Consider the following 27,653-nt stretch of genomic DNA (forward strand, 5'->3'; position numbering starts at 1 on the left):
CTCTCCTGGTCGGCGCCGCCGCAGGGCCAGCCTCTCCCGCATCAAGTCCGGCGCCTCCTCTACACCGAAGCGCAGCTGGAGGGCTGCTGCCAGCGCCGTGTAGTCGCCTCTGTCCTCCTCCGGGACGTCCAGGAGCACCTGGCAGGCCGCTCCTTCCAGCGCCGCCGCTAGGTGGCCGGCCATCTCTGCCCGGCTCCAGCCATTCGTCCGGGCCGCGAGCTGGAACTGCGCCTCATAGGTCTCCCAAGGCGCCTCACCATCGTAGCGACCTGGTCGCACCCGCGCCGATGGGTGTGGGAATCGCTGATCGGCTCCGGCAGGGAGGGCATCCTCTCTCCGGGGCGGCCGCCCCAATTCTACTGGCGGGACCACTACTGGGTAGCCCTGGTAAGGGCTGTGGCCACCTGTCGCACCCAGGAGTTGCTCAGGCTCCCTATGTGCGCCGCCGATGGGTTCTGCGTCTTCCAGCGTCAGCCGGCGCTTTATGGAATCGGGTAGTGTCTGCCACGAGTTGTTCATTCTGCCCGCTTCTGACACCAATGTAGCGTATTGCAGGTTCTTTCTCAGAACTAAAGAACAGTGGAGACGCGATTAACCAAGCACTGGCTTTATTTTACAACCACACCAAACCAAACACAGGATCTACACACACATGAGGAGACTGACGAACACGTACACACATTTAGGGTGGTAATTACCTAACAACACACTCTACTTTTACAGGACTACACAGGGCACTAGAATTACTAGGACATTATTTACACAGGCAGGGTCAGCCGCTGGTCATCGTGCTGACCCTCAGACTCTTCCCGGCTACCACTCCCAGCATGCCCAGCGGTACTACGAGCGCCTAGGGGCGCTTCCTCCTCACCACCAGGCGAGGGCGTTACAATACAGTACTGATGGAAAAAAGAAACACAAAATTTTCTGGAATGAAAATACTATACTTATAGTTTATGTACTTTCACAAAAAGTTGTCAATTTGTTTAAAGCCCTCTGACCAACAATTAAGCTTGTGCAGTGAGGCATTTCAACTTGCCAATCACACGAAAGCTTGTTAGGTGCACTTTAACCTATCGAGGTCCAGGTGGAACAATGCCTGATCAGGTCACCTTTAAAAAGGCCTTAATTCAAAGCTTAGGTCACTGCAAGAAAAAAGCCACACTTCGTTTTCTGTGCATTCCATAATGCCTTGATTGTCACAAGAAACAAGGGACATGCTGCAGGCTTTGCCAGACACTATGGAATAAGCCACTCCACTGTGTCCCGACTGCAGAAAAGGTTTCAGCAGACCAGCAGGACAGATGACCGTCCAAGATCCAGTTGCCCTTAGGTGACCACACCAGAGCAGGAGCGACACATCAGATTGGTCCATCTGAGAGATAGTTTCAGATATTCCACCCGTACTGTAGCTGAAACTGCCAGCAGTCACAATGCCCGCATCAGTGACAGGACAATGAGGCTCCATGCTGCTGGCCTTAGAGCAAGCAACCTGTCAGAGGCCCTCGGCTCACACCTACTAGATGTCACACCTGACTGGCTTGGGCCAGACGGAGGCTGCGATGGACTCGTCAGCAGTGGAATCAGGTCATCTTCACAGATAAGTCACTCTTCAGCCTGTTCCACGCAGCCAGAGTATGGAGGAGGAGGTGTTGTGTTTCTTTTTTCCATCAGCATATATTATAATATAAAACTGTTTCATATAAACAATCACATATAATTTTGATCTGATTGAAAGCTTTATCTGACTATTAGGAGCATCCATTTTCCATTGTGCTGCTTTTTGTCATTTTTCTGATGAGAATATTCACTGCCCTGTAGGTGGGAACTGGTCTTTGTTTTGCACATGTGCATGAAGAAACTTGTGGTTTTGTCAGATACACAGTTCTTCTGTCTTTTTCTTGCTTTTTTTTAAAAGGACAAATCATCTACAAAAACAACATTTTAGAATATGCTAATTATTCTTACAAGAAAATACAATGTGAAATACTTTAAACAGATATTTGTACATACAGTCATTTATGTTCTGTAATAAAAGCTTTTTACATACTGTAGGATCCAAGGGATTTAGCCTGTCATCAAAACATGCTGCATATTGTAAAAAATGTATTCAGCTATTGTCGTTCCAATCACTAATAACTTTCTTAAAACTAAATATAAAGGAGCATTCTTATCATGAAAGCTATAAGACCATGTATAAAAAGCACCAGTCAATCAGTTGAAGGCAGCACTTACAGTTATCTGGATTTCTGCATGAATGGCTCCTAAAGTGTGATCCGATCTTCATCTAAGTCATAATAATAAATAAGGGCAGTCTTATTTAACAAAAAACACACACAACACTTGTTGTCATATTTGTATTGAACAAATGGTTTAACAATCAAAGTAATTGATAGAAAAAGTATATGAACCTCTAGGATAATGACATCTTGAAAAGAGGGTAATTGGAGTCAGGTATTCCAATCAATGAGGCGGGTGTTCCAATCAATTCAGGTGTGAGTTTGACCTGCCCTGCTGTATAAAAATTCACTATATTTTGGTTACCTGCTCTTCACAGAATTGTGCTGAAGAGCAACATGGTCTGATCAAAAGAGATTTCAGAGGACCTCAGAAGAAGAGCTGTTGAAGCTCATAAGACTGGAAAGGGTAACAAAAGGATTTCTAAAGACTTAGGCCCCCATCAGTCCACAGTCAGGCAGATACAGTAGTTTACAAATGGAAAAATTCAGCACCATTGCTACTCTCCCTAGGAGTGGGCATCCTACAAAGATCAGTGCAAGCGAATGCTGTGCAATCCTCAAACAGGTGACAAAGAACCCTAAGGTGACAGCTAAAGATCTGCAGGCATCTCTTGCACTTAATAACGTCTGTGCTCATGAGTCTACCATTTGAAAAATACTGAGCAAGAGTGGTGTCCACAGCACTACTGGAACAATGTCCTGTGGACAGATGAGACAAAAGTTGAACTTTTTGGTAAATGTACAATGTACAAATGTACAATGCACAAAAAACTGTGAAGCATGGTGGAGGGAGTTTAATGGTGTGGCGCTGCTTTGCTGCCTCAGGGCCTGGACAGCTTGCAATCATTGAGGGACTAATGAATATCAGGAAATTCTAGAGCAGAATCTGTCTGTGATCTTAAACTCAAAAGAAGTTGGGTCATGGAACATGACAATGATCCAAAACACAGAAGTAAATCAACAACAGAGTGGCTCAAACAGAAGAAATTCCATATTTTTAGAATGGCCAAGTCACAGTCCTGACCTCAATCCCATTGAAATGCTGTGGCATGATCTGAAGCAGGCCATTCAAGCAAGACATGCCAAAACTATACATGAACTGAAACAGTTTTGTATAGAGAAATGGGCCAAAATACCCCCTAACCGCTGCACAGGTCTGATTGGCAGCTATAGAAAGTGTTTGGTTGAGATTATTGCCAATAAAGGAGGTTCCACTAGTTACTAAGTATAAGGATTCACACACTTTTTCCATCAATGACCTTGATTATTTATTATTATGACTTAGATGAAGATCAGATCACATTTTAGGAGCCATTCATGCAGAAATCCATGTGATTCCTAAGGGGTCACAAACATTTTTTTCACAACTGTATACTGTCTTATTTTGTTTCTTTGTTTTTTAGAACTGCAACTACATATTCCATAGCACATGATGGTACTGGCCAATGCTAACACTGACAGCCTATAACTGGTACACCAAAATATCTCCCACAGCTTGACTTCCTGCTGTATGATCAGATTAATCATGGACGGCTTTATATGACACAAAAGCAGGATGCTTAAATTACTGTTTAAACTGTGTGTATTTTCAACATTGTATTTTTTCTTCTCCATTGTGTGTGCAATTGTACCTGCCAGAAATTCATTTTTATGATTATTATATTGTTATTGTTATGATAAAGTACAACAGAAAAAACTTGAAAATAGGATGTCCTGTTAGGGAGATGTAGCTTTTTAAGTAACCTCACATTAGTAAAAAGTGTAATGGAGGAAAAAGAAGAAAAGGGGGTAAGATAAAATTACTGTGGTGATTTACTACTGTTATTTATTGCTGTTCTCATGTCAACTCAAATTTTATGGAACTGTATTTAAAGGAAATTGAGATTTTTGTGATATAGTTTCTGTGTATAGTGAATGCAATACCTGTGGATGCACGGTTATATAGTGAATACAGAGTTTCCATAATCACATAATACCTTATGGGAGAAACAAGGTTGCTTTTACTGTGGTACGAATGTGACCCCTTATCTAATTTGAAAGTTTAACTGCAGTTGCACTTCCAACAAGTCTTAAAAAAACCTATCTTTCCAGAAAGCAACTGGTGAATTTGCTCTCTGATATAACCTGTTAGTACCCAGTACAGAGGTGCAGAAGACTCCCTGTAATCCTCTGGTTGTTCTGTGCTTATCAGTTTGCGGCACAGTTTATGGCTATCCACAGGGTTCTACACTCCTCTGCCCTCTGAGATAACAAGAATGAGGTAGATCTTCACCTCTTGGATTAACTGAAAAAAAAAACACTGTTGTGTGTTAGTAGTTCATGGGCAGATCTTTGTTTTCCAGTTTTTGCCTGGGTGCTCTGTGCTGTTTTTAATTCTTTAGTAGTTTTATACAGATTTCTGAACAACTAAACTCACAAGCAGAACTATTATGATCTCTGGGTCAAGTAAATAGGCTCTGTCCATGGCAGGCGCTGCACGATCGGCTTCAGAATCTTGAGACAGAATTTCATCACCTCCTCTGGCTAGAAAAATCCCCAAATCTCAGTCCTACTAAAACCTGATGGAACCAATAGAATAGGCAGTTCAATCCCACACTCCATTACCCTCTTCATATCCTCAACTGAAGGCATGCTAAAAGAAATGGAAAGAATTCAGCAACACAAATTCCACAGCCTTGTAGGGTACATGACATGGCCTCTCCAAGCTATATTGCTTCTTAGAGAGGACCAATCCAGGTGAATAAGATGTTATTGTGATCATGTTCATGCCTGTATGAAAGCTGTGGCAGAGCCTAGAGTTGATTTTACCAAGTGGCAGGAAGTATGCTGTTTTATAGATGTAGTCCAATCACAATTTCCTATCTACTCTAAAGTTAAAAATATAATCAGCAGAAAAAATAATATAAAATAATAAGAAAAGAATAATGAAGAAGAATGTTGGATGTTTAACCCAAGTGCTGTACATATCACTAAAAAGGTAAAAGAACTCAGAACTACATCCACACTTGTATATACAGTACAGTACATATCAGTAATATAGATACCCTGCTGGAATGTGTTCTGTGTATACAGGGAATATCAGCAACATGCAAATTACATTATCATTGTGAGAATTAAAAACATTAGTGCAATACAGTGCAAGAGTTACTTAAAGATGTAGCTAAGTGCTGAAAGGTGAAAGCCTACAAGAACACTATTGCAAAATGAGATTTTATCCCTTTCTGAGATTGATATCATTTAGATAGGCAGTGCATTTCTTGTAAAAGGTGTGAATGAAGCATGAACACACAAAAATAAATTGCTCACACCATTGTAGATGAGTGAGATGGGTAATTTCCCATTAGATTGCCCGCAAAGAAAATTGGACCAGAATGTTTTCTTTACCCTAATCAGTTTTTCCACCCGTTATGATTTTATGCATTGCGACATCATTTTTTTCATGTTCCTGAAAATATTTACGTGGTTGTTTCTTTCTGTTAACATTCTATAAGTCAGACAAATAGATCAAATGGAATTTCAATGGTATTTTGAAATGCTTTCAAGCGATGTTTTCCTTTTCAAACGTGAAAAGGCAGAAGATTAAATCAACAATAGACCACACAAAACCTTAACAGAGTGCATTTCTTGAAAAGTTTTTGAATATCTAGCCTGTAATATTTTAAGTATAAAGAAGCATAATCAAATCATGGTAAAACAGAGTAAATTACAGTACAGCTGGGAAAGAGCATATGTCTGCATCCTGGAAAACCACAGAAACCTGAAACTTACTTGGGGAAACTGCCAAAGCATAGTAGCATGCAAATTGTCCACTGTAAGACTTCCAAATGGTGCTGCTACCCAGTGTCTGGTGCACACTGAGGTGAAAATAATCCTAGCTTCTTTCTTCCCACGATTTATTTTATCCCCACAGCATCCTGGCCACAGTCAGTCTGTCCTAGATTCAAACCAGCAACCTTCAGGTTATAAGACTCATTCTGATCTCCAAGCACAGGCTTTTTACTGAGAGAGCCGGTAGTTAATGGCATTATTTAGTGCTTAGAAAATAGCATTGGGACTGGGCTGTCTTCAGAGGTTCCATTCTTTTAGAAAATTAAAAGACCCAGTGACCCTATATCTTAAAAGGGTTAAAAAACACAATTGAAAATCCATATAATTGGAAAAAAGATACTGCTAACAGCTTTTATTCACTTTTATGAACCTTGTGTGATTACTCATCCTGAAACAGCTTTAAAAATGCTACATAAGAAAAAAAGAAATTATTCCACTACTGCAGGCATTTTTCTTCACAAATGTGGGCATGAAAGTGTGTTAAATATATGAAAACTCTCCTCAGGGGCTGACTTTCAATACTTGGTAAAGTTCCTGAAATGGAAGATGTCAATCCGAAATATTTCTTTTCAGTGGCTTTCTGGCCCACTGAACATAGACTTTCAAGTCGATGCATTTTTCACAAATTTAGCAGAATCTCACACATTCTGGGCATCATATTCCCTTTTTAAAGAAATAAGAAGTGTTCATATAGGAATTCATCTAGAGAAAGAGCCAGATTATAATCTGTAAACTAATTCAGTGTGTACTGCAAGATTTAAAAATGATCTTTGTTGAAACTGAACAATTAATAGGGTGGTTTTTCAGCATTAAAATTTAATAATAAAGAATTCAGCAAGTATTTTTAATTTTTGTACTGAAAAGACAGCAAGCTATACTAAAGAAATAAACTCAGGATAACCTGATCAGGGTCCCATTGAGCTATAGAAAATTATGCAGTGGAAACCATTTTAACTTGTTTTTGTTTTTAATCAAAAATGAAACTTAATGGTCCTTAATTCGTTTAAATAATACGCATATCTTAACTGAAATAATTCTTTCTATGAAAGAAACTAAATGACTTATCGTTATCAGTAAATAACCTCAGCAGGGAGTCAAATAATATATTCTGAGAAGATATTGGTTTCACTGACAGAATTCACAGAGAAACTGAATATAGAGTATCATGGTGAAAAGGAACATAAAAAATTAAACCATCCCTGGCAGGCAAGCTAAGAAATAAGGCTCCTAAGCCGTTGACTCTTAAAAAATAGGATTGAAAATTCTGGCTGTACTGTACTGTATATAGGGCCATTGACACAAGTCCCACTTAGACCACTGCTGTTCTTAACACTGACACTTTTCAGAGAATTTTCATCCTAATACATTACATTTTAGTCAGTGGTCAGATGTTCAAAATATTATTAAAATATATGTAACTTTTCTTTCGACAGTTAATGATACACAGATATACTGTATAATGGGGGGGACATCATCTCAGTCTGCAGCCATATCACCCTGCACAGCTGGCAACCCACTGAAGCTAAGCATGCTTGAGCCTGGCCAGTACCTGGATTGGAGACCTATTGAGAAAAACTAGGGTTAATGCTGGAAGTGGTGTTAGTGGGACCAGAGGGGGGCGCTCACCCTGTGGTCTGTGTGGGTCCTAATGCCCCAGTATAGTGACTGCACTGTAAAAAAGGTGCCGTGCTTTGAATGAGATGTAAAATCAAGGTCCTGACTCTCTGGAGTCATTAAATATCCCAGGGTGTTTCTTGAAAAGAGTAGGGGCATCACCCTGGTATCCTGGTCAAATTTCCCCCTGACCTTTACCAATCATGATCTGGCTTCATCTCTCTGTTCTCCTCTCCACTGATAGCTGGTGTGTTGTGAGCAGACTGGTGCACTATAGTTGCTGTCACATCATCCAGGTGGGGATGCATATTGGTGGTGGTGGTGGAGGGGAGTCCCCATTACCTGTAAAGCGCTTTGAGTGGAATGTCCAGAACAGCATTATATAAGTGTAAGGAATTATTATTATTAGTCTCTCAAGCTCCTCCCAGCCCTGAGGCAGTGAGGTCATACATCCCTCTTCACCCATCAATGAATTCCAACATGCCCCCTAGCACGCTACCCATCAAAGAATAATCCAGTTTCTAGAAGATAGTATCGCAGGAATGTTTTAGATTGAGAGGGATGGCAGTCCTTAAAGCTACAAAACATTGAAGGAAATGCATTCACTCTCTGAGAATAACAAATAATATCTTGAACTCCTAAGGGATGTCAAAGTGCTTTTTTATGATGGAGAAGCATTTAATCTGCCACAAAAGAGGAGCCTCCACCTGGGTGACATGTGGCATACACACTTCACAACAGATGAGGTACAGGTAGACAACTGAGAACTGATTCCCTCAAATGGAGTTTTGAGACAGATGTCTGGGAGGACAATTGTTGCTATGGGGGGTTAAACCTGGAATCCTTCATTATTTATTCAGACATTGCAAATGGACCAGTTCAGTCGGGATGCTTACATTCAGTACTTCAAGTTCAATTCCTCTTTATTCTTAATACTCCCTGAGCTCTGCTCACTCAGCAATTCCTCCCCTTCACCAAACAGCACCAGCAAGCAGTCACTCACCACCGGTTTTAGAGTATGCAGAATGTAAAGGCTTTTGATTTTCACAATGGTTTTGTAGTAATTATAGACAGAGAGACAAGTCCTTAAATGTATCCTTATAATCTAACCTACAAGATATGTCTATATTTTAGGGAAAAAGTACTATAGACTACAGGAAGGTCATTCAAATATTAGAGTAAATGAAATTATTATCTATATTAAAATAAGGAGCCAAACTGATTATTATTGATTATTAATGGTTATTTTGCAGAGGAGACATGGAAGACTGCATCCATCTCCACTTTGTCTCTGAAGGAGTTTCTAGTTAAGTTCTCATTGTTCCAAAAACTGAAGTTTCTAATCATGCAGTATAGTAGCTGCCATCTACATAACATTTCCATTCATGTCTGCCTTCCTTCTGGCTACAGTTCTCCATCAGCTCTATCAAGCAAGCAAGGGAAGAGAGGTTATACAAATGGGCGATTCTAAGAAATAATAGTAATATTGCAAACATGAAGGCTGTGTTAAGTTTTAAATAATTCAGAATTTTTTTTCTGCTAGGGCATCATTGCAGATTTTTGGTATATACTGTAAACATGTGCTTTACATAATCCAGTACAAATGCTTTTCATCTATAAAGGCACACAACTGCAGTATTTTAAATTGTTGTATACTGGATGTACTGTACCAGTTCAGCTTTTCCATTCAACATTCCACCTTGCTTTGATGCATTATAGTGCGTGTTCTGTGTACAAGCAGTTTGACGTTTGTGTAACCTCTGATTTAAAACGCAATGCAGCTCACGATGATAGCTGTCAAAAGGCTTACATAAGCTATAAATTACATTGGGAGCAAAACTTTAGAGCTTTATTTAATGAAGAATCTTGGCTGGCCTTTGTGTAGGTAGTTTGTCTCCTCTCTCTGATAGAGTGTCTTTGTCACTTTATTGTAGTTTAAATGTTAAGCGTGTAATATTTATCTGCTGATACCAACTGGGTTCTTTTTTGCCCAGCCTTATGACTGAATCTATTTTTTCTGTTGCCATTGTTATTTGTTGTTATATTCTGGAAAAGATATCAAAGTGTCTGCCTTTCATTTTCAAGCACCATTGAGGCTGGCGTTTTCAATACGCTAGCCCTGAGTCATGGCAGGGTGTGGAAAATGTCTAGCTACACTCAAAAAGATATGAGTGAATGTCAGTGTTGTTCAAGTTGAAAACTTTAAAATATTGATTTCTTAGAAGAAAATAAAACTTATGTATTCTGTTTGTAAATTAGAGGTTTCTATTCCAGCTATTATTGGTCAATAGATGACTTAACATGTGGTATTACAATAGGAAAGAACAGAGAAAATGGTAGTAAAATGGTAAATCAACTACAGTACAGATGCAGCCATTCAAAGTGAGCGGTACAGACACGTACCGCAGGTAAGATGACACGGGGTACCGCGGTGCGTGATTGGTTGACCGACAGGGGCACTCGTGGTCCGTTGGTCTGTCGTAGAAAGACTTACTGTAAACGTCTTTACTGTGCCCGTTGTAGATATTGAATTTTACCACTGAAGGGAAATCTTAGTAGCTGAGCATAAAAAGAACAGGAGCATACTGTAACGCGTGTGAAGGCCATAAACGATATTAATTTTGGAAAGTAAACATACAGTATATAGCTGGTCTTGGTGCTTTAAAGAAAAAAATACACACCAGTATTCCATTTCTCCCTAAACATTGTAAGCTTCGAAGTCTTTAACTAACGTGATACCAGAGTCAACAAGCATACTTTTAGAATTTGATTAAAAGGGAATATAATATGGAATCGCGTATCTCAAGAATTTAATAATGGTATGATTATATCCGTGTACTGCGGCAGGGCTGTGTAGGGCTGTTTCGCCTCCCTGTGCATGCGAGCTGTCTTGTAGCCTACTGGTCTAGGTGCATGACTACCAACTGGCAGGTTGTGTGTTTGAATCCAGCTGGTGCTGGACTTTTCATTTTTATTTATTTATTTTTTAATCATGTAACTTTTAGCTGAGCATAAAAAAATAGGAGCATACTGTAACGCGTGTGAAGGCCATAAACGATATTAATTTTGGAACATAAACATACAGTATATGGGTGGTCTCGGTACTTTAAAGAAAACATACACGAAACATGGTTTCATTATGACCAGAATCGGTCTTGAGATATTTTTAACTTGATTTACAGTATTTGAGAGGTATGTCTTAACACCGATACTACAGTGCTTAAGTACTGCTCACGTATATGTTTCTAGGTTTATATTATGCATTTCATATGGTCAAATTACTTTTGAGCAACTAATAAGAAGCGCGAAACGGTATGCGTTTTAGTTTCATTTTGTGCTGGGACCCGTGGATTGATTAGAGATATCAAGTACATACAAGTCATTTTTTAAATGTTGTAGTTCGTCTTGAAAAAATGTTACGAGTACATCATCTATCAACAATTACACAGGTTCTGTTTCCATATTGCGGATTTTGGTTACGTAATATTATTTTCTAGATTTCACGTTGTGAATATGATGGGATGTCTGATGGGATGTTTCTAAAAATCCATCCTCTGTAAAACGTCTTCTCTAGTTGTCCTGCATATGTATTCGCTAATGAAGCTGTGTGTTCTGAGCCTGGATCTCTACATTTCTGTATGAACCAGCTTAGAGGGCTAAAGACAGCTTGTGTTTAAATTGAGTGTAAGGCAATTTATGCTTCTAAAGTCATGGTCAGCATTTATTTTTGTACTGTGCTGTAAACTTGTTCTGTGCCAAGTCACATTATTTTATAGCGTTTTTATAGCGTTATCAAATACGGTGTTACTGTAGTTTCCTGACTACCATGTCACATGGTCTGTGATTGAAACCTGTAAAACCGGTTAATTCGTCACAGCCAGCACTCTTCAGGTGTGAGGGTCTTCTGCTCAGAATGAAATGCTAAAATGTTTGTGTATATTCTAATGGTAGTGGGGGCAGGGTGTGTGGGAACAGGTTTGGTTGAAATTGCATTGGAGATCTATGTTCTTCACACCTGAAACATTTTCTCTGAAAGCATTTTCTTCGCAGTTTAACCGATCTTGTTACAGCATGTTACAGTTTACTATTATTAACCATATTAATTTTAAGTGCTTAATGTAAAATCTTGTAAAAATATATTTTCATTGTTCAAATATACATTAAGTCTGACTATCATATAATAAGTTAAATACAAAACTAAAGAAAAAATAGGGTTAAATATAATTCAAAATATTTTGCTAACAATGTTAACTGTTTATGAATAATAAAATGTATTAACTAAGGAGTGGGATGGCACAGTTATTAGTATGTTTTTTGTTTTGTTTCTTTTTCATAAATACAACAGTAGTACCTGATGTCTCAGTGGTTTTCAAAATTAAATTATGCATGCAAACCTGTGAACTAGAAAGATAACTAAGATATCCATCCATTATATTCCATAATATCCATGAAATATATGGCGCTGAAATATGTGTGACGCAGTGGTGGCCTGGCACGGTGAGGTGCGCTGGCAGCTGTGTGATGCAGTGGTGGCCTGGCACGGTGAGGTGCGCTGGCAGCTGTATGATGCAGTGGTGGCCTGGCACGGTGAGGTGCGCTGGCAGCTGTGTGATGCAGTGGTGGCCTGGCACGGTGAGGTGCGCTGACAGCTGTGTGGTGTGGCGCAGTCGTGGCCTGGCACGGTGAAGTGCGCTGGCAGCTGTGTGATGCAGTGGTGGCCGGGCACGGTGAGGTGCGCTGGCAGATGGGTGATGCAATGGTGGCCTGGCACCGTGAGGTGCGCTGGCAGCTGTGTGGTGTGACGCAGTTGTGGCCTGGCACGGTGAGGTGTGCTGGCAGCTGTGTGGTGTGACGCAGTGGTGGCCTGACACGGTGAGGTGCTCTGGCAGCTGTATGATGCAGTGGTGGCCTGGAACGGTGAGGTGCGCTTGCAGCTATGTGACGCAGTGGTGGCCTGGCATGGTGAGGTGCGCTGGCACCTGTGTGATGCAGTGGTGGCCTGGCACGGTGAGGTGCGCTGGCAGCTGTGTGGTGTGACGCAGTGGTGGTCGGGTTCCGACCACGCACTTCACCGTGCCAGGCCACAACTGCCTCACACCACACAGCTGTCAGCGCACCTCACCGTGCCCGGCCACCACTGCATCACACAGCTGCCAGCGCACTTCACCGTGCCAGGCCACAACTGCGCCACACCACACAGCTGTCAGCGCACCTCACCGTGCCAGGCCACAACTGCGTCACATAGCTGCAAGCGCACCTCACCATGCCAGGCCACCACTGCATCATACAGCTGCCAGGGCACCTCACCGTGTCAGGCCACCACTGCTTCACACCACACAGCTGCCAGCGCACCTCACCTTGTCAGGCCACCACTGCGTCACATAGCTGCAAGAGCACCTCACCGTGCCAGGACACCACTGCGTCACATAGCTACAAGCGCACCTCACCGTGCCAGGCCACCACTGCATCACACAGCTGCCAGCGCACCTCACCGTGCCAGGCCACCACTGCGTCACACATATTTCAGCGCCATATATTTCATGGATATTATGGAATATAATGGATGGATATCTTAGTTATCTTTCTAGTTCACAGGTTTGCATGCATAATTTAATTTTGAAAACCACTGAGACATCAGGTACTACTGTTGTATTTATGAAAAAGAAACAAAACAAAAAACATACTAATAACTGTGCCATCCCACTCCTTAGTTAATACATTTTATTATTCATAAACAGTTAACATTGTTAGCAAAATATTTTGAATTATATTTAACCCTATTTTTTCTTTAGTTTTGTATTTAACTTATTATATGATAGTCAGACTTAATGTATATTTGAACAATGAAAATATATTTTTACAAGATTTTACATTAAGCACTTAAAATTAATATGGTTAATAATAGTAAACTGTAACATGCTGTAACAAGATCGGTTAAACTGCGAAGAAAATGCTTTCAGAGAAAATGTTTCAGGTGTGAAGAACATAGATCTCCAATGCAATTTCAACCAAACCTGTTCCCACACACCCTGCCCCCACTACCATTAGAATATACACAAACATTTTAGCATTTCATTCTGAGCAGAAGACCCTCACACCTGAAGAGTGCTGGCTGTGACGAATTAACCGGTTTTACAGGTTTCAATCACAGACCATGTGACATGGTAGTCAGGAAACTACAGTAACACCGTATTTGATAACGCTATAAAAACGCTATAAAATAATGTGACTTGGCACAGAACAAGTTTACAGCACAGTACAAAAATAAATGCTGACCATGACTTTAGAAGCATAAATTGCCTTACACTCAATTTAAACACAAGCTGTCTTTAGCCCTCTAAGCTGGTTCATACAGAAATGTAGAGATCCAGGCTCAGAACACACAGCTTCATTAGCGAATACATATGCAGGACAACTAGAGAAGACGTTTTACAGAGGATGGATTTTTAGAAACATCCCATCAGACATCCCATCATATTCACAACGTGAAATCTAGAAAATAATATTACGTAACCAAAATCCGCAATATGGAAACAGAACCTGTGTAATTGTTGATAGATGATGTACTCGTAACATTTTTTCAAGACGAACTACAACATTTAAAAAATGACTTGTACAGTGCCTTGCGAAAGTATTCGGCCCCCTTGAACTTTTCAACCTTTTGCCACATTTCAGGCTTCAAACATAAAGATATAATTTTTTTATTTTATGTGAAGAATCACCAACAAGTGGGACACAATTGTGAAGTGGAACGAAATCTATTGGATTTTTGAAACTTTTTTAACTAATAAAAAAATGAAAAGTGGGGCGTGCAAAATTATTCGGCCCCTTTACTTTCAGTGCAGCAAACTCACTCCAGAAGTTCAGCGAGGATCTCTGAATGATCCAATGTTGTCCTAAATGACTGATGGTGATAAATAGAATCCACCTGTGTGTAATCAAGTCTCTGTATAAATGCACCTGCTCTGTGATAGTCTTAAGGTTCTGTTGAAAGCGCAGAGAGCATCATGAAGACCAAGGAACACACCAGGCAGGTCCGTAATACTGTTGTGGAGAAGTTTAAAGCTGGATTTGGATACAAAAAGATTTCCCAAGCTTCAAACATTCCAAGGAGCACTGTGCAAGCGATCATCTTGAAATGGAAGGAGTATCAGACCACTGCAAATCTACCAAGACCTGGCCGTCCCTCTAAACTTTCAGCTCAGACAAGGAGAAGACTGATCAGAGATGCAGCCAAGAGGCCCATGATCACTCTGGATGAACTGCAGAGAACTACAGCTGAGGTGGGAGAGTCTGTCCATAGGACAACAATCAGTCTTACACTGCACAAATCTGGCCTTTATAGAAGAGTGGCAAGAAGAAAGCCATTTCTCAAAGATATCCATAAAAAGTCTCGTCTAAAGTTTGCCACAAGCCACCTGGGAGACACCCCAAACATGTGGAAGAAGGTGCTCTGGTCAGATGAAACCAAAATCGAACTTTTTGGCCACAATGCAAAACGATATGTTTGGCGTAAAAGCAACACAGCTCATCACCCTCAACACACCATCCCCACTGTCAAACATGGTGGTGGCAGCATCATGGTTTGGGCCTGCTTTTCTTCAGCAGGGACAGGGAAGATGGTTAAAATTGAGGGGAAGATGGATGCAGCCAAATACAGGACCATTCTGGATGAAAACCTGTTGGAGTCTGCAAAAGACCTGAAACTGGGACGGAGTTTTATCTTCCAACAAGACAATGATCCCAAACATACAGCAAAATCTACAAAGGAATGGTTCACAAATAAACGTATCCAGGTGTTTGAATGGCCAAGTCAAAGTCCAGACCTGAATCCAATCGAGAATCTGTGGAAAGAGCTGAAAACTGCTGTTCACAAACGCTCTCCATCCAACCTCACTGAGCTCGAGCTGTTTTGCAAGGAAGAATGGGCAAGAATTTCAGTCTCTCGATGTGCAAAACTGATAGAGACATACCCCAAGCGACTTGCAGCTGTAATCGCAGCAAAAGGTGGCTCTACAAAGTATTAACGCAAGGGGGCCGAATAATTTTGCACGCCCCACTTAGTTAAAAAAGTTTCAAAAATCCAATAGATTTCATTCCACTTCACAATTGTGTCCCACTTGTTGGTGATTCTTCACATAAAATAAAAAATTTATGTCTTTATGTTTGAAGCCTGAAATGTGGCAAAAGGTTGAAAAGTTCAAGGGGGCCGAATACTTTCGCAAGGCACTGTATGTACTTGATATCTCTAATCAATCCACGGGTCCCAGCACAAAACGAAACTAAAACGCATACCGTTTCGCGCTTCTTATTAGTTGCTCAAAAGTAATTTGACCATATGAAATGCATAATATAAACCTAGAAACATATACGTGAGCAGTACTTAAGCACTGTAGTATCGGTGTTAAGACATACCTCTCAAATACTGTAAATCAAGTTAAAAATATCTCAAGACCGATTCTGGTCATAATGAAACCATGTTTCGTGTATGTTTTCTTTAAAGTACCGAGACCAGCCATATACTGTATGTTTATGTTCCAAAATTAATATAGTTTATGGCCTTCACACGCGTTACAGTATGGTCCTATTTTTTTATGCTCAGCTAAAAGTTACGCAATTAAAAAATAAATAAATAAAAATGAAAAGTCTAGCACCAGCTGGATTTGAACACACAACCTGCCAGTTGGTAGTCACGCACCTAGACCAGTAGGCTACAAGACAGCTCGCATGAACAGGGAGTTGAAACAGCCCTACACAGCCCTGCCACAGTACACGGATATAATCATACCGTTATTAAATTCTTGAGATACGCGATTCCATATTATATTCTCTTTTAATCAAATTCTAAAAGTATGCTTGTTGACTCCGGTATCACGTTAGTTAAAGACTTCGAAGCTTACAATGTTTAGGGAGAAATGGAATACCGGTGTGTATTTTTCCAAGTATACAGCTTGTCCAAAGTCATCCATTATTAATACTATTAGTAATATCTTCAGTAAAGGCTTTGATGCATAAATATTTCTGATAAAGGTAGGTTGTGTACTTTTGTCCAACTGAGCAATCTTGCTTTCATAAAATATACCAACATTTTAATGACTGATGATTAACATGCTGTAATACACAGTTCAAAATTAAAGGCTCAAATGCTGTAAATGAGAGGTTAAGCTCCCCCTGGCGGTTTTACAAGGCGACGCCGGATAGTTTCCGGCAGAGCGTCAAATGATACGTGACACTCCGTGATACCGCGTGACACCGCGACACGCCCACCGGGGTATGCCGCGACATACCTCACCCATTTTGAATGGCTGCATCTGTATATTGTTTACACAGATAGAGCAGAACATAGTGTTCATCTGTAATCTCATTTATGTACACATTCTAAATTGTTGAACAGATTATCAGAGCATTATAACAGAAATCTCTAAGCTGCTCTGTTGTGAGGTGTTAAGAAGGAGGAAACTGGAGCACCAGGAAAAATCCAAGTGGACACAGAGAGAATATTCAAACACTACCCAGCTAGTACCCCAGGTCCAGAATAGAATCCAGTACCCCAGAAATGCAAAGCATCAATACTAACCACCATGCTATCTTTCTTTTTCTTTTGTATTATTTTACAGAGTGCCTTCTTTTGTTGTTGAGCAAATTTCAGCACTGGATATTCAAGTCTTTAATATTCATTAAAAATTGTGTTGTGGTTTGGGAAGCAGAGTAGGGCCTTCTCCCATGGGGAAAGTAATTAGCTTCCCCTGCAAAACTCCCAGGGCGAGCTGCACCTCCTGACTTATTTTCCCTGCTCCTGTTGTGCCATCTCTCCTGCAGGTTGTTTCCAGCTGTGAGGCTCAACACACCACCTGCAAGCTCAGGGGCTGTCAGAGACTGCTTCTTTTGGGGCAGACCATCTGCAGACAGAGGCAGGCTTCAGGCCACACACTCTTGTTAAGTTTAACTTACATTTACGCAGCAGCTGGTCTTGCATTAAGATGTACAATGCTGAAAATGTCAGTGGTTTATTTTGTATATTAATAGAAACTCCCTACGTTGTTCACATCCTTAAACTCTGCTGTTTCTCACTTTCTTTGTCTTGCATTTTTGGATAAAATCCCTGTGCAAAATGTTACTGTATATCTTTTACTTGACTGACCGCTAACATAATGTTTTGGCTTTGATGTGTTACTTTGTATTTAAAGTAAAAATAAAGGCCTGGACAAGTACTATACATGAAAATAATGGCATATATACAGTATATATATATATTTCTGCTTCTAGGCTGAACAGTTTCAAAGCAGCAACCTTGCCTTCAGGAAATCTGCCTATCTTTTGCAGGAACTGTGCACTGTCTGGTTAGCACTCAAAGTGCCAGTCTGAACTTTGTTGCCATTAAAATAATCTCACTTGCACTCCACTATGTATTTTCTCCTGACTTTCTACCGTTTCCATATAGATAAGAACTTAGAATGACTGCATGGATTGAGAAAAATGAGATAGCTCCATTTAATCTCTGTTATGCTGCAGTTGGTGCAGCAGTGTGATGGTTGGGCGAAGCCCAAGTGTATTTTTTAGTGTGCTGTTTAAGATGGTAAGGAAATGATAACAGATGTCAGGATCAGGAGATTCAATAAGAAATGATACAGGCTGGAAACTGGTCAGTTCATTAAGAACCGTCTAAAAAAAGCGAGGCTTCCGGCTTAAAAATAAAAGGGGGAAGCTGGTGAGCCAAACAAGAAAGAAAGCATCATAAAACTAGGAAAAAATAAAGTACAAAGAAAAAGGAGAAAAAAAATGGGAAACAAAAAAAGGAGCAAAGAAAAAATATTCAAGACTAATAGGGCAAAATATACAGAAAACCGCTGTATCCCAGTACAGGCAAGCAGGGAAGCAAAACTTTGGTTTAGCAAGATGTGACCATTCACACAGAGTAATTAAGTAGCAATTGATTGCTGTTAATATCAACCATTGAAGGTATTATACGCTCTGATAAAGTATTTGTTTCTTTTGTGGAAGTCAGTGATCATTTTGCCATGTAGAACAGAAGCTGTATTTAATTTTATGCTCCTCAGTTTGGAATTGCCATTTTCTAATTGTCTTGACTAAAAGCTACTCTTGGATCAATGTGTTGAAGATAAACTTTGTGCATGTAGGAAAACCTTTCTGTTATTTGAGCTGCAAATCCTTCAATGGCAACAGCAGGAGAAACAGCCGTTGGAGGAGTGACATGAGTCTCACCACAAGCTCACAGGTGCTTGACACACCACAAGTGTCACTGTAACTTGACAAGCCTAAAATATTCTCAAAAGCATAAGCCTATTACATTCGGCTTACATTTGACTGCCACCTTAGTAATCACAGCAACTGTAAGCCATTTGGCATTGACTGATTACGCCTACTTAAGCTACATACTGAATAGTTCATTAAATAATTTAATTTCTGCTATGTGCTGAAAAATATCACTTTGTCCGAACTACCTAAGAAGACAATAGACCAATGTGTTGCAAGGTACAGATGCAGCCATTCAAAATGCACAGTACAAACCCGTACCGGGGGCATCTATGTGTGCGCCACCGCACCGTACCACAATATGTGATTGACTGGCCAAAATGACTGACACATGGTGCATTGCTCAGTAGTGTAAAGATTGAATCATTTAATCATTAAATATTGATTATTTATATGGAATTTTACCACTAAAGGGAAATTTTAGTAGCTGAGCATAAAATTAAAAGGAGCATAATGCATCTGAAGGTCATAAACGATATTAATTTAGGAACATAAACATATGATGTAAACTGTAAATTGCTGGTCTTGGTATTTTAAAGAACAAATACAAACCAGTATTCAATTTCTCCCTAAACATTTTAAGCATCAAAGTCTTACATGTGGTTATTTCAGAAACGTTTTATATACAGATTCTATTGCAGTTATATACAGTACTTTGTGAGAAAAGTGAGAGTTTTAAGCTTTTCTGCGAATACGCTCAATACCGGAGTAAACAGAAGCATACTTTTAGAATTTGATTAATAGGGAATATAATATGAAATTGTGTATCTAAAGAAATTAATAACAATATAATTATATTCATGTACTGTAGCACAAACAGTTGTGGCGTGATTGACTTATAAGTGAAAGGTTGGGTGTTCAAATCAAGCTATTGCCACAAGTTTTCTTTTAACAAACATTTCTTTGAAAAACTAAAATAGCAAAATTATGGACACTCTGTTGACTTTTTTATATTTCTAAATATCACAACATGTTTGAATCAAAGTAATTTATTAATAACAACGGATAGTTTCAAACTGTTGCTAATATCATTATCATCAATATGTGAAAAAAGTGAATCCTGTTTTTTTTATGGTCTGTAGCTCAAATCCTGCTTAACTAAAAAAATAGACACAAGAAGAGTATTATTGGACAATGCTGTGAGACTAAAGAAATCAATAACGATATTAATTCAAAGATCTAAATATATTTAACGCATACGCCTGATATTAAAGGGTGTGTCTGCTCGCCTGCGAGGTGACATCACTTTCTTTCCCTCTGGATTTCTAGCAGGGACCTGTACCGTGTGGATCCCTTTAGATCTCCCTTCAGATTTAGAAAGTTATTAATAATATCTTCAGTGTCACATTAACATTAGAATGTTAGAGAATAGCGATTGCAAACATTAAAATCATACTTGCTTTATACTGTCCAACTGAACAATCTTGCTTTTCTAAAATATACTGCCTTGTTTAATGTGTACGATGCTGTAATACAGTGATTACACTTTTCTAAACTGTATTTCAAAAAAGTTAAGCAGGAACACATCATTACATCTCATTTTTTATTTTTTTTTAATTAAGAAATTCGATTGCCCAGCCAAAGGGGCGTTTATAATATTGTGGCATTATTATATAGGACGGACACAGGACTTCCGCCAGGCATTCTATATTCTATATTGATATATGTGCTGCTGTTTCAGTAGGTGTGACATGACTCGCATTGGTAGCGTGACAGTTTAAGTGACTGATTTTAGAACCCGGAGGTCAGGTGTTCAAACGCAGCTGTTGCTGTGAGTTTTCTTTTAACAAATAAACATTTCTTTGAAAAACTAAAATAGCAAATATTATTGGCATTATATTGACATTTTTTATATTTCTAAATATAACAACATGTTCGTACTGTATGTACACAGCGGTACCACAGGGTGTAGGGCGCAAATTCACGTGTGCCCGAAAACCCTACATTAATATTGTGTGTTTGCCTGGCTCTGCGCGTTTCTCGCATCTCTCTCTCCCTCCCCTCCGGTGTGCTGGCTGTGCCGAATTTCACTCCACTGTCTAAGTCTCTGTCTACATTGTTTGTAAACACAATTCACACTCAACCACATCACAGATCACAGATCAGTCCCAGTGTATGAGATATTGCTGTTTGATCTTTGATCTGAGCTTTAATAGAGAGCTTATCTCTATTAATATAACTATCGAGTGGTATTAAATGCAACTTTTTTGTATAAATTACACTTTTCTAAAATTTAGTTTAAAAATAAAAACAATTACTCCAATCTTTCCACGTTTGATCCCATGAGGAACTAGTATACGCTCCTGCTTTGTTTAACGATGGTATGAAAAATAAATCTAACTAGTGAGAAAGCTATGCCTAAAGTGAATTAAGGGACTGAAGTAAGAGACAAGATGTAAAAAGGGTTAACTTAAGTCAGTTTTGCCTGAAAATTAGACTTCTAAGCAACAGGGGTTTATGGCAGGAAAGGGGGTTAACTGATAAGGATTCCAGATGCGAGCAAGGAACCCCCTGGGGGCATAATCTTAAACTGACCATTTGGCCAGGGCCTCTTAACTGGCCAAATACCATGATCCCCCCCTTACCATAAAACCGAATGACTTCTGAAGCAGCAAGCAAGGACTATATAACCTAAAAGTTTGTACCGGCACATCGAACAATACTTCGGTTTTGTTGTTTCTTGCGGGAAACAAGACTTTGGCTTTATTGTTCCTTGCATGCAATAAACTCATCTGTTTTACTTCATCTCAGGATCCAGAACCTTATTCTTTCTGTTACAACAAATTTGGCGTAGTCGGCGGATGCTCCAGAAGGCGCAGAACTTCCCATTGGCAGGAGAGATGGTCAGCGCTCACATTACTAAGAGGTAAGGATGCCTCTTTTTTTTAAAAAAAAAGTCCCGACTCTCTCTGGGAAGTCTCTGCTCCCTGCGAGAATCGCCCGAGATGACAGAGTAAACATGAGTTCCTGAATTCCTCTGGCCCGGGGAAGACACCGGTGTATGTAATGGGTGGTTTGCTGTAAGCCCAAAATTTGGTCTGGCAGGCGGTCCGCGGTATTGTGTACAGGCATTCAAAGCTGGTGTATGCCTTAATTGCGCGTGGAGTTTTCGAATGGGTTTTGGACCTTTACTGCGAAGTTCAGGACTGGTGTGGGCCTTAATTGCGCCCAGAGTTTTGAAGTTCAGGACTGGTTTGGGCCTTAATTGCGCCCGGAGTTCTGAGGCTCAGGATCGGTGTGGGCCTTAATTGCGCCTGGGGTTCTGGAGCAAGTGATGCATTAAATGCACGTAATTCAGGACTGGTGTGGGCCTTAATTGCGCCCGGAGTTCTGAGGCTCAGGATCGGTGTGGGCCTTAATTGCACCCGGGGTTCTGGAGCTGAATGGTGCATTAAATGCACGTATAATCCAGGATTGGTGTGGGCCTTAATTGCGCCCGGGGTCCTGAGATTAGCTACGCCTTGATCGTGCACGGATTGGCGTGGCGTGGTTTTTTGTTTTAAAGGAAACAGAAGTAGAAGATATATATGTGTATGTTTTTGGTGTTTTCCTTGTTTGTGAATACATATACACACGCACGACACTAACATAAACACACCTCATAATAAAATAGCAAAGCATGAAGTAGCAGGATTTAAAGGACGTTGAGACCCGAGAATCGCCCTGATTGAGCTCAGTGTGTAAGTCCACCCCGGGGCAAAAGCAGCGATGCTGGCGTTCTGGGAATGGTGAATTACTGATCAAGAAAGGGGGTTTTCGAGGTCTCGTTCCTTACCTGTGAACAGTGAGGTGTAAGTTCTCTCTAAAGTCTCTGAGAGGCATTTAGATCTGGAGGTAACAGACGCCCTTGGCTGAATGAGTGCAGGAATGCACTTTACAGATGCCTGTAAAGAAAGCATATGCGTATTGATTGGCAAAAGCACAAGCATGTAGCTCCCACCCTGGTACATGGCCGGCACCAGTGGTGGCAGATACATGAGAGAAAAAAAAAGAAATTGTGATGTGACTTCTTAAAAGTGTGTTTACGGGGAAAACAAAAACCCGGAAGAAAAGATACTTTACTCGCTACGAAAGAGTATGAACAAAAGCGAATCAGAAACTAAAAGAAGAATTAGTTCCTGGTCGCACTGCACTAGTTAATGTGTTATATCCTGCTCTCCCATAGGGGAACAGACAGGCAGGAAATGAAAATAATTGGGATCAATTCCCACAGTGACCATATGGAGACGGGGGGTCCAAGTGGGATGACACCTGGTACGAGTGTAATAGAGACGGAACAGGGACTCCCTTCTTAAAGGGAGGGCGCCCGCAGATCTGTACCGCACTCTCACCCGAAGTGGGAAAGGACTTGATGTAGCGGGGGCTGGCGCTGTTGATGACAGCGTCACTCTAAGTGTCTCGCACCCTGTCGAGGGGGGTCCGCACTCGCACCTACCTTCCCTGATTCCCCCATACGATCAAATCCAAAACCGGAAGATATTGACCGGTGGGCTAAAGTACCGCACACGAAATTAGGAACGCAGCGAACCTGGAGTGCACTTCAGGACTTAAAAGGACTCATGTAGAAAGTAAAACAAGAATACAGCACATTGTAGTACAAAGAAAAAAATATATTCTCGATGTGTATGTCTGTTTTATGAATTTGTGTGCCGGCATGTATGTGTGTAACTGTGAGTTTTGGTATACTAAATGACGGTGCGAATGTGTTTAGCCAGCGGGACTGGCTAGAGACGTAACTAAAGAGACTTGACGAAAATCAACTTAAGGAGATTGGAAAATATAAGAGCGCCTGAAACGTATAAGTACAGTACAGGTGGACGTAAAAGTAGTTAGATAAACAGTTTTTGTATTTTTATACAATTAGTTGCAATAATGGAAACAATTTGGATTTATTCGAATGTCTCGAAACCAGACATGCTGAAACGCTGTAGGTTTAGAATCGAGACTGGGGAGAATAACGTATTGTGAGAAGATCTGTTTACCTAACAATTAGATCCTGTAAATCCCTTGTAGCCTCCCTAAATCTGTCCCAGTCCAGTGGATAAAAATGTACTGTTAATGGAGTGTTGGTTTCTCTGTTAGGGGATACTGGGGCACTACTGTCATGCTTGTTTCACTCCTCTGTTCAACAGTGTGCTATAGAGTAATGTATATGGGGAGACGGCAGGAAGCCACAGGAGTATTGGGGCAGCAAGTTTTACTTGCCGAGTACCAGATTTTAATGGGTGGTTTTATCCCAGATCTATTGGGTTGGAATATTATGCATTACAAAGAATGACTATCCAGAACAGGGTATCACATGGCTTCAACTGACTGTGATCACTCGGTATGTTGATGGTATTCTGAGTGCTTCCCCTAACGAGGAAACCCACAAGTCTGAGTTTCTTCAGCTTTAGAGTGTCTAATAGAAGCAGTTATGATAAGGCCCTTTTGTGTCTAGCATTGTGAAATTTTAACAGGGCCTGGGTGCAATGTTTTTACGGGGTGCACAACTCTTAACAGATCTGCTTAAGGGGGGAGTGCAGTACAAGGACAAGATTGCCTTGGTTCCAGCAGCAAAAGCCGCCTGTAATAATTTGAAACAAGCTCTCTTACAGGTACTGAGACTGGGGTTTCCTCAGATGGATCAACCATTCTTTGTATGTAAGTGTGGAAAAAGGGTTCTGGGCAGCTGTGCTGACGCAGGAGCATGGAGGTAGGCACTATTATACCATTAGATGCTGTAGCCAAAAGGTGGAGGACCGTGAAAATTTAAGAAAATGTAATACTGTTTACTGATGGGTCCTCTCTGATGCATGAGGGAGAACAGAGAACAGGCTGAGCTGTTACAACAGAATTTAAGGTGCTAACAATCGGAAAAATGCCCCTCCACTGCCTCAGTGCAGCAAGCCAGTTAAGAGCACTGATGGGAGATTGTAAAAAGAAAGATGTTAAAGGGTTACTGTATACAAGTATGTATATAATGTATGTATTTGTTTCCTGTAGGCCACAATTCTGGATGGCTATGGAGAAATAGGATTCTCTCACAACGGCAGGGACTCCAGTTAAGAATACTGGGCTTGTCTCTGAACTGATTTGTAGTATTACAGCTGCCGACAGAAGCAGCTTGAGTAAGGTGTCAATAACACAATAAATAAAGAATTCCAGTAACTCAAGGTAACAACCATGCAGATGCAGATGCCAGATGAGGGGCACTGGGAGAGCGGGAGTCTGAGACCCCTGTGAAACCTCTATTGGGGAAAAGGGAGAATTCGATTGAGGCTTTTAATAGATGTTTAATAGTGGTTAGAACAAATGTGTAAAGAATGTGGGGTTGTATGATGTTGTGATGTGGGCTGGCACATACCCAAGTGTATGACAAAGATGATCCCGTGGTACGGACTGTCCTGCCCTTGGATACTGATCTAGGGGCATACTACACTAGGAAGGTGTGCCAGGCTGTAATTGCCTCACTAGGGGTAAGTTGGAAGTCACATTGCCCCCATCACCCACAGTCTGAAAGACCAACTAAGGAAATATCAACTGAAGGAACACCGTGGGTAGATGCTCTATCTTCAGTCCTGTGCAGTTTGCGGGCTGGAGCAAACAGAACTGTGAGACTGAGCCCATTTGAGATCATCACGGGCAGCCAAAGAAACTCCCTGGAGGCCAAGTTTGGCTAACGCACTGATGAATTCACTAACTCTCTATTAAAGTATTGTAGGTTTGTTAACTGAAGCGGTGCACAGGGCTCGTGAACAGGTGCCGGACGCTTGGGGACCTCCAGCAGAGGGGAGACACGACCGGATACCTGGCGAGTGGGTGTAGGTGAAGAAAAGATACCCTGCCAGACGTTGCAATCCAGCTGGGAGGGACAATATCAAGTGCCACTAACTACTGATTGTGCCATCTGAGTGACAGGATGAGATCGCTGGATCCGCGCATCACACTTCCACCGACCCATGGCACCAGAGACTGAGTGAACAGAAAGAAGGATGTTGTTACCGTTTCTGTGTCTGATGCTTCTTAAGACCAACAGTGTGCTTGTTAGGCCTGAGGAGCATTACTGGGGATATGGTATCAATACATTCCGGGTGTTGGCATATCTATCAGCCAAAAAAAATTATAATTGGAGTTGGGTCAATATTGCTATTCCAAGATCCTGACGATAGATCTCCACATGGCTGAGGTCTGCGTTTGGGTCCTGGGGTAGGACTTTATGTATTTGTAGGATTAGGATTGTTTTATATGTATAATTGTAACTATCACTTGTACAAAAACATCAATAACATCTTGTTGTAACCGTGGATCGCACAATGTCATGGTAATGCATGCCTGTACATCTAAAAAGGAAAGATCTGCCCTGACATTGTATGTGTAAAAATAGGCAGTCCTGACGTATGCCATATTTTATAAGGGGGGAATGAAGTAAGAGACAAGATGTAAAAAGGGTTAACTTAAGTCAGTTCTGCCTGAAAATTAGACTTCTAAGCAACAGGGGTTTATGGCAGGAAAGGGAGTTAATTGATAAGGATTCCAGATGCGAGCAAGGAACCCCCTGGGGGCATAATCTTAAACTGACCATTTGGCCAGGGCCTCTTAACTGGCCAAATACCATGACCCTCCCCCCCTTACCATAACACCGAATGACGTCTGAAGTAGAAAGCAAGGACTATATAACCTAAAAGTTTGTACTGGCACATTGAACAATACTTCGGTTTTGTTGTTTCTTGCGGGAAAAAATACTTCGGCTTTATTGTTCCTTGCATGCAATAAACTCATCTGTTTTACTTCATCTCGGGATCTAGAACCTTATTCTTTCTGTTACAACAGGACTTAGAATGCAAAGATAATGATTTACATTGCGTTGTCAGATAGTGAATCAATAAAGGCATTTAATTAAACACGCTTTTGTGATTTTAATCAAAATGGGGAAAATGGGGTTCGACCATTAGACATTCAATACACCTCCTCGTGATCATCTTAGAATCGTTGAGTAAGCTGCAAGTTTTTTTATACATAGCATTCAGAAATACAATCGAAAATAGTTTTGTGGTGTATGCATAGATGAAACTTTTCTAAAATGTATAACAAAATTAAAGACTATTAAAATCTGTAATCTGTAATCTTTCCACGTGTAATGTCATTAGAAAGTACAATACAATCTAATTTTTTAATTAAAATAAAATAAAAAATGAGATGTAATGATGCTTAACTTAGAAATTGCATGACTTTAAAAGCGATAAAAAAGGTTACGATAGTTAATGACCACTTTTTGTGCACGATAAACAATTCGGGCACAGAAGGGTTAAAAAGAAAGTCAGACAGGCAGGGGGGAGGGTGGGTTGTGAAACTGTTATCCGTCCTGGATGAACCAGTTAGAAAATAGGTGGATTTACACCTGTGAAAAGCATTCCAATTTTAATGCGATACGGAAGACATTATTCATAAAAAATGATCTTGTATGGTCTGTAAACTGAAAATGTATGAAGGAGATATTAATTCAAAGTGTATCTTTGAATTAATATCGTTATTGATTTCTTTAGCCTCACAGCATTGTCCAATAATACTCTTCTTGTGTCTAATTTTTAGTTAAGCAGGATTTGAGCTACAGACCATAAAAAAAAACAGGATTAACTTTTTTCACATATTGATGATAATGATATCAGCAGCAGTTTGAAACTATCTGTTGTTATTAATAAATGACTTAGATTCCAA

At 40.5% G+C, this 27,653-nt stretch overlaps 1 long non-coding RNA gene across 1 annotated transcript in view; it reads left to right on the forward strand.

The window, feature by feature from the left end:
• The window catches only part of LOC138224244 (uncharacterized), a 143,008-nt gene extending 116,277 nt beyond the window's left edge, over positions 1-26,731 (forward strand). Inside the window, exons 2-3 of the long non-coding RNA XR_011182633.1 lie at positions 21,708-21,822; positions 24,942-26,731. This is a non-coding gene — a long non-coding RNA (uncharacterized lncRNA). The remainder of the gene's footprint in view (positions 1-21,707; positions 21,823-24,941) is intronic.
• The last annotated feature ends 922 nt before the right edge of the window (positions 26,732-27,653 follow it).

Source organism: Lepisosteus oculatus, chromosome 19, assembly GCF_040954835.1.
Source record: "Lepisosteus oculatus isolate fLepOcu1 chromosome 19, fLepOcu1.hap2, whole genome shotgun sequence".
Lineage (NCBI taxonomy): Eukaryota > Metazoa > Chordata > Actinopteri > Semionotiformes > Lepisosteidae > Lepisosteus > Lepisosteus oculatus.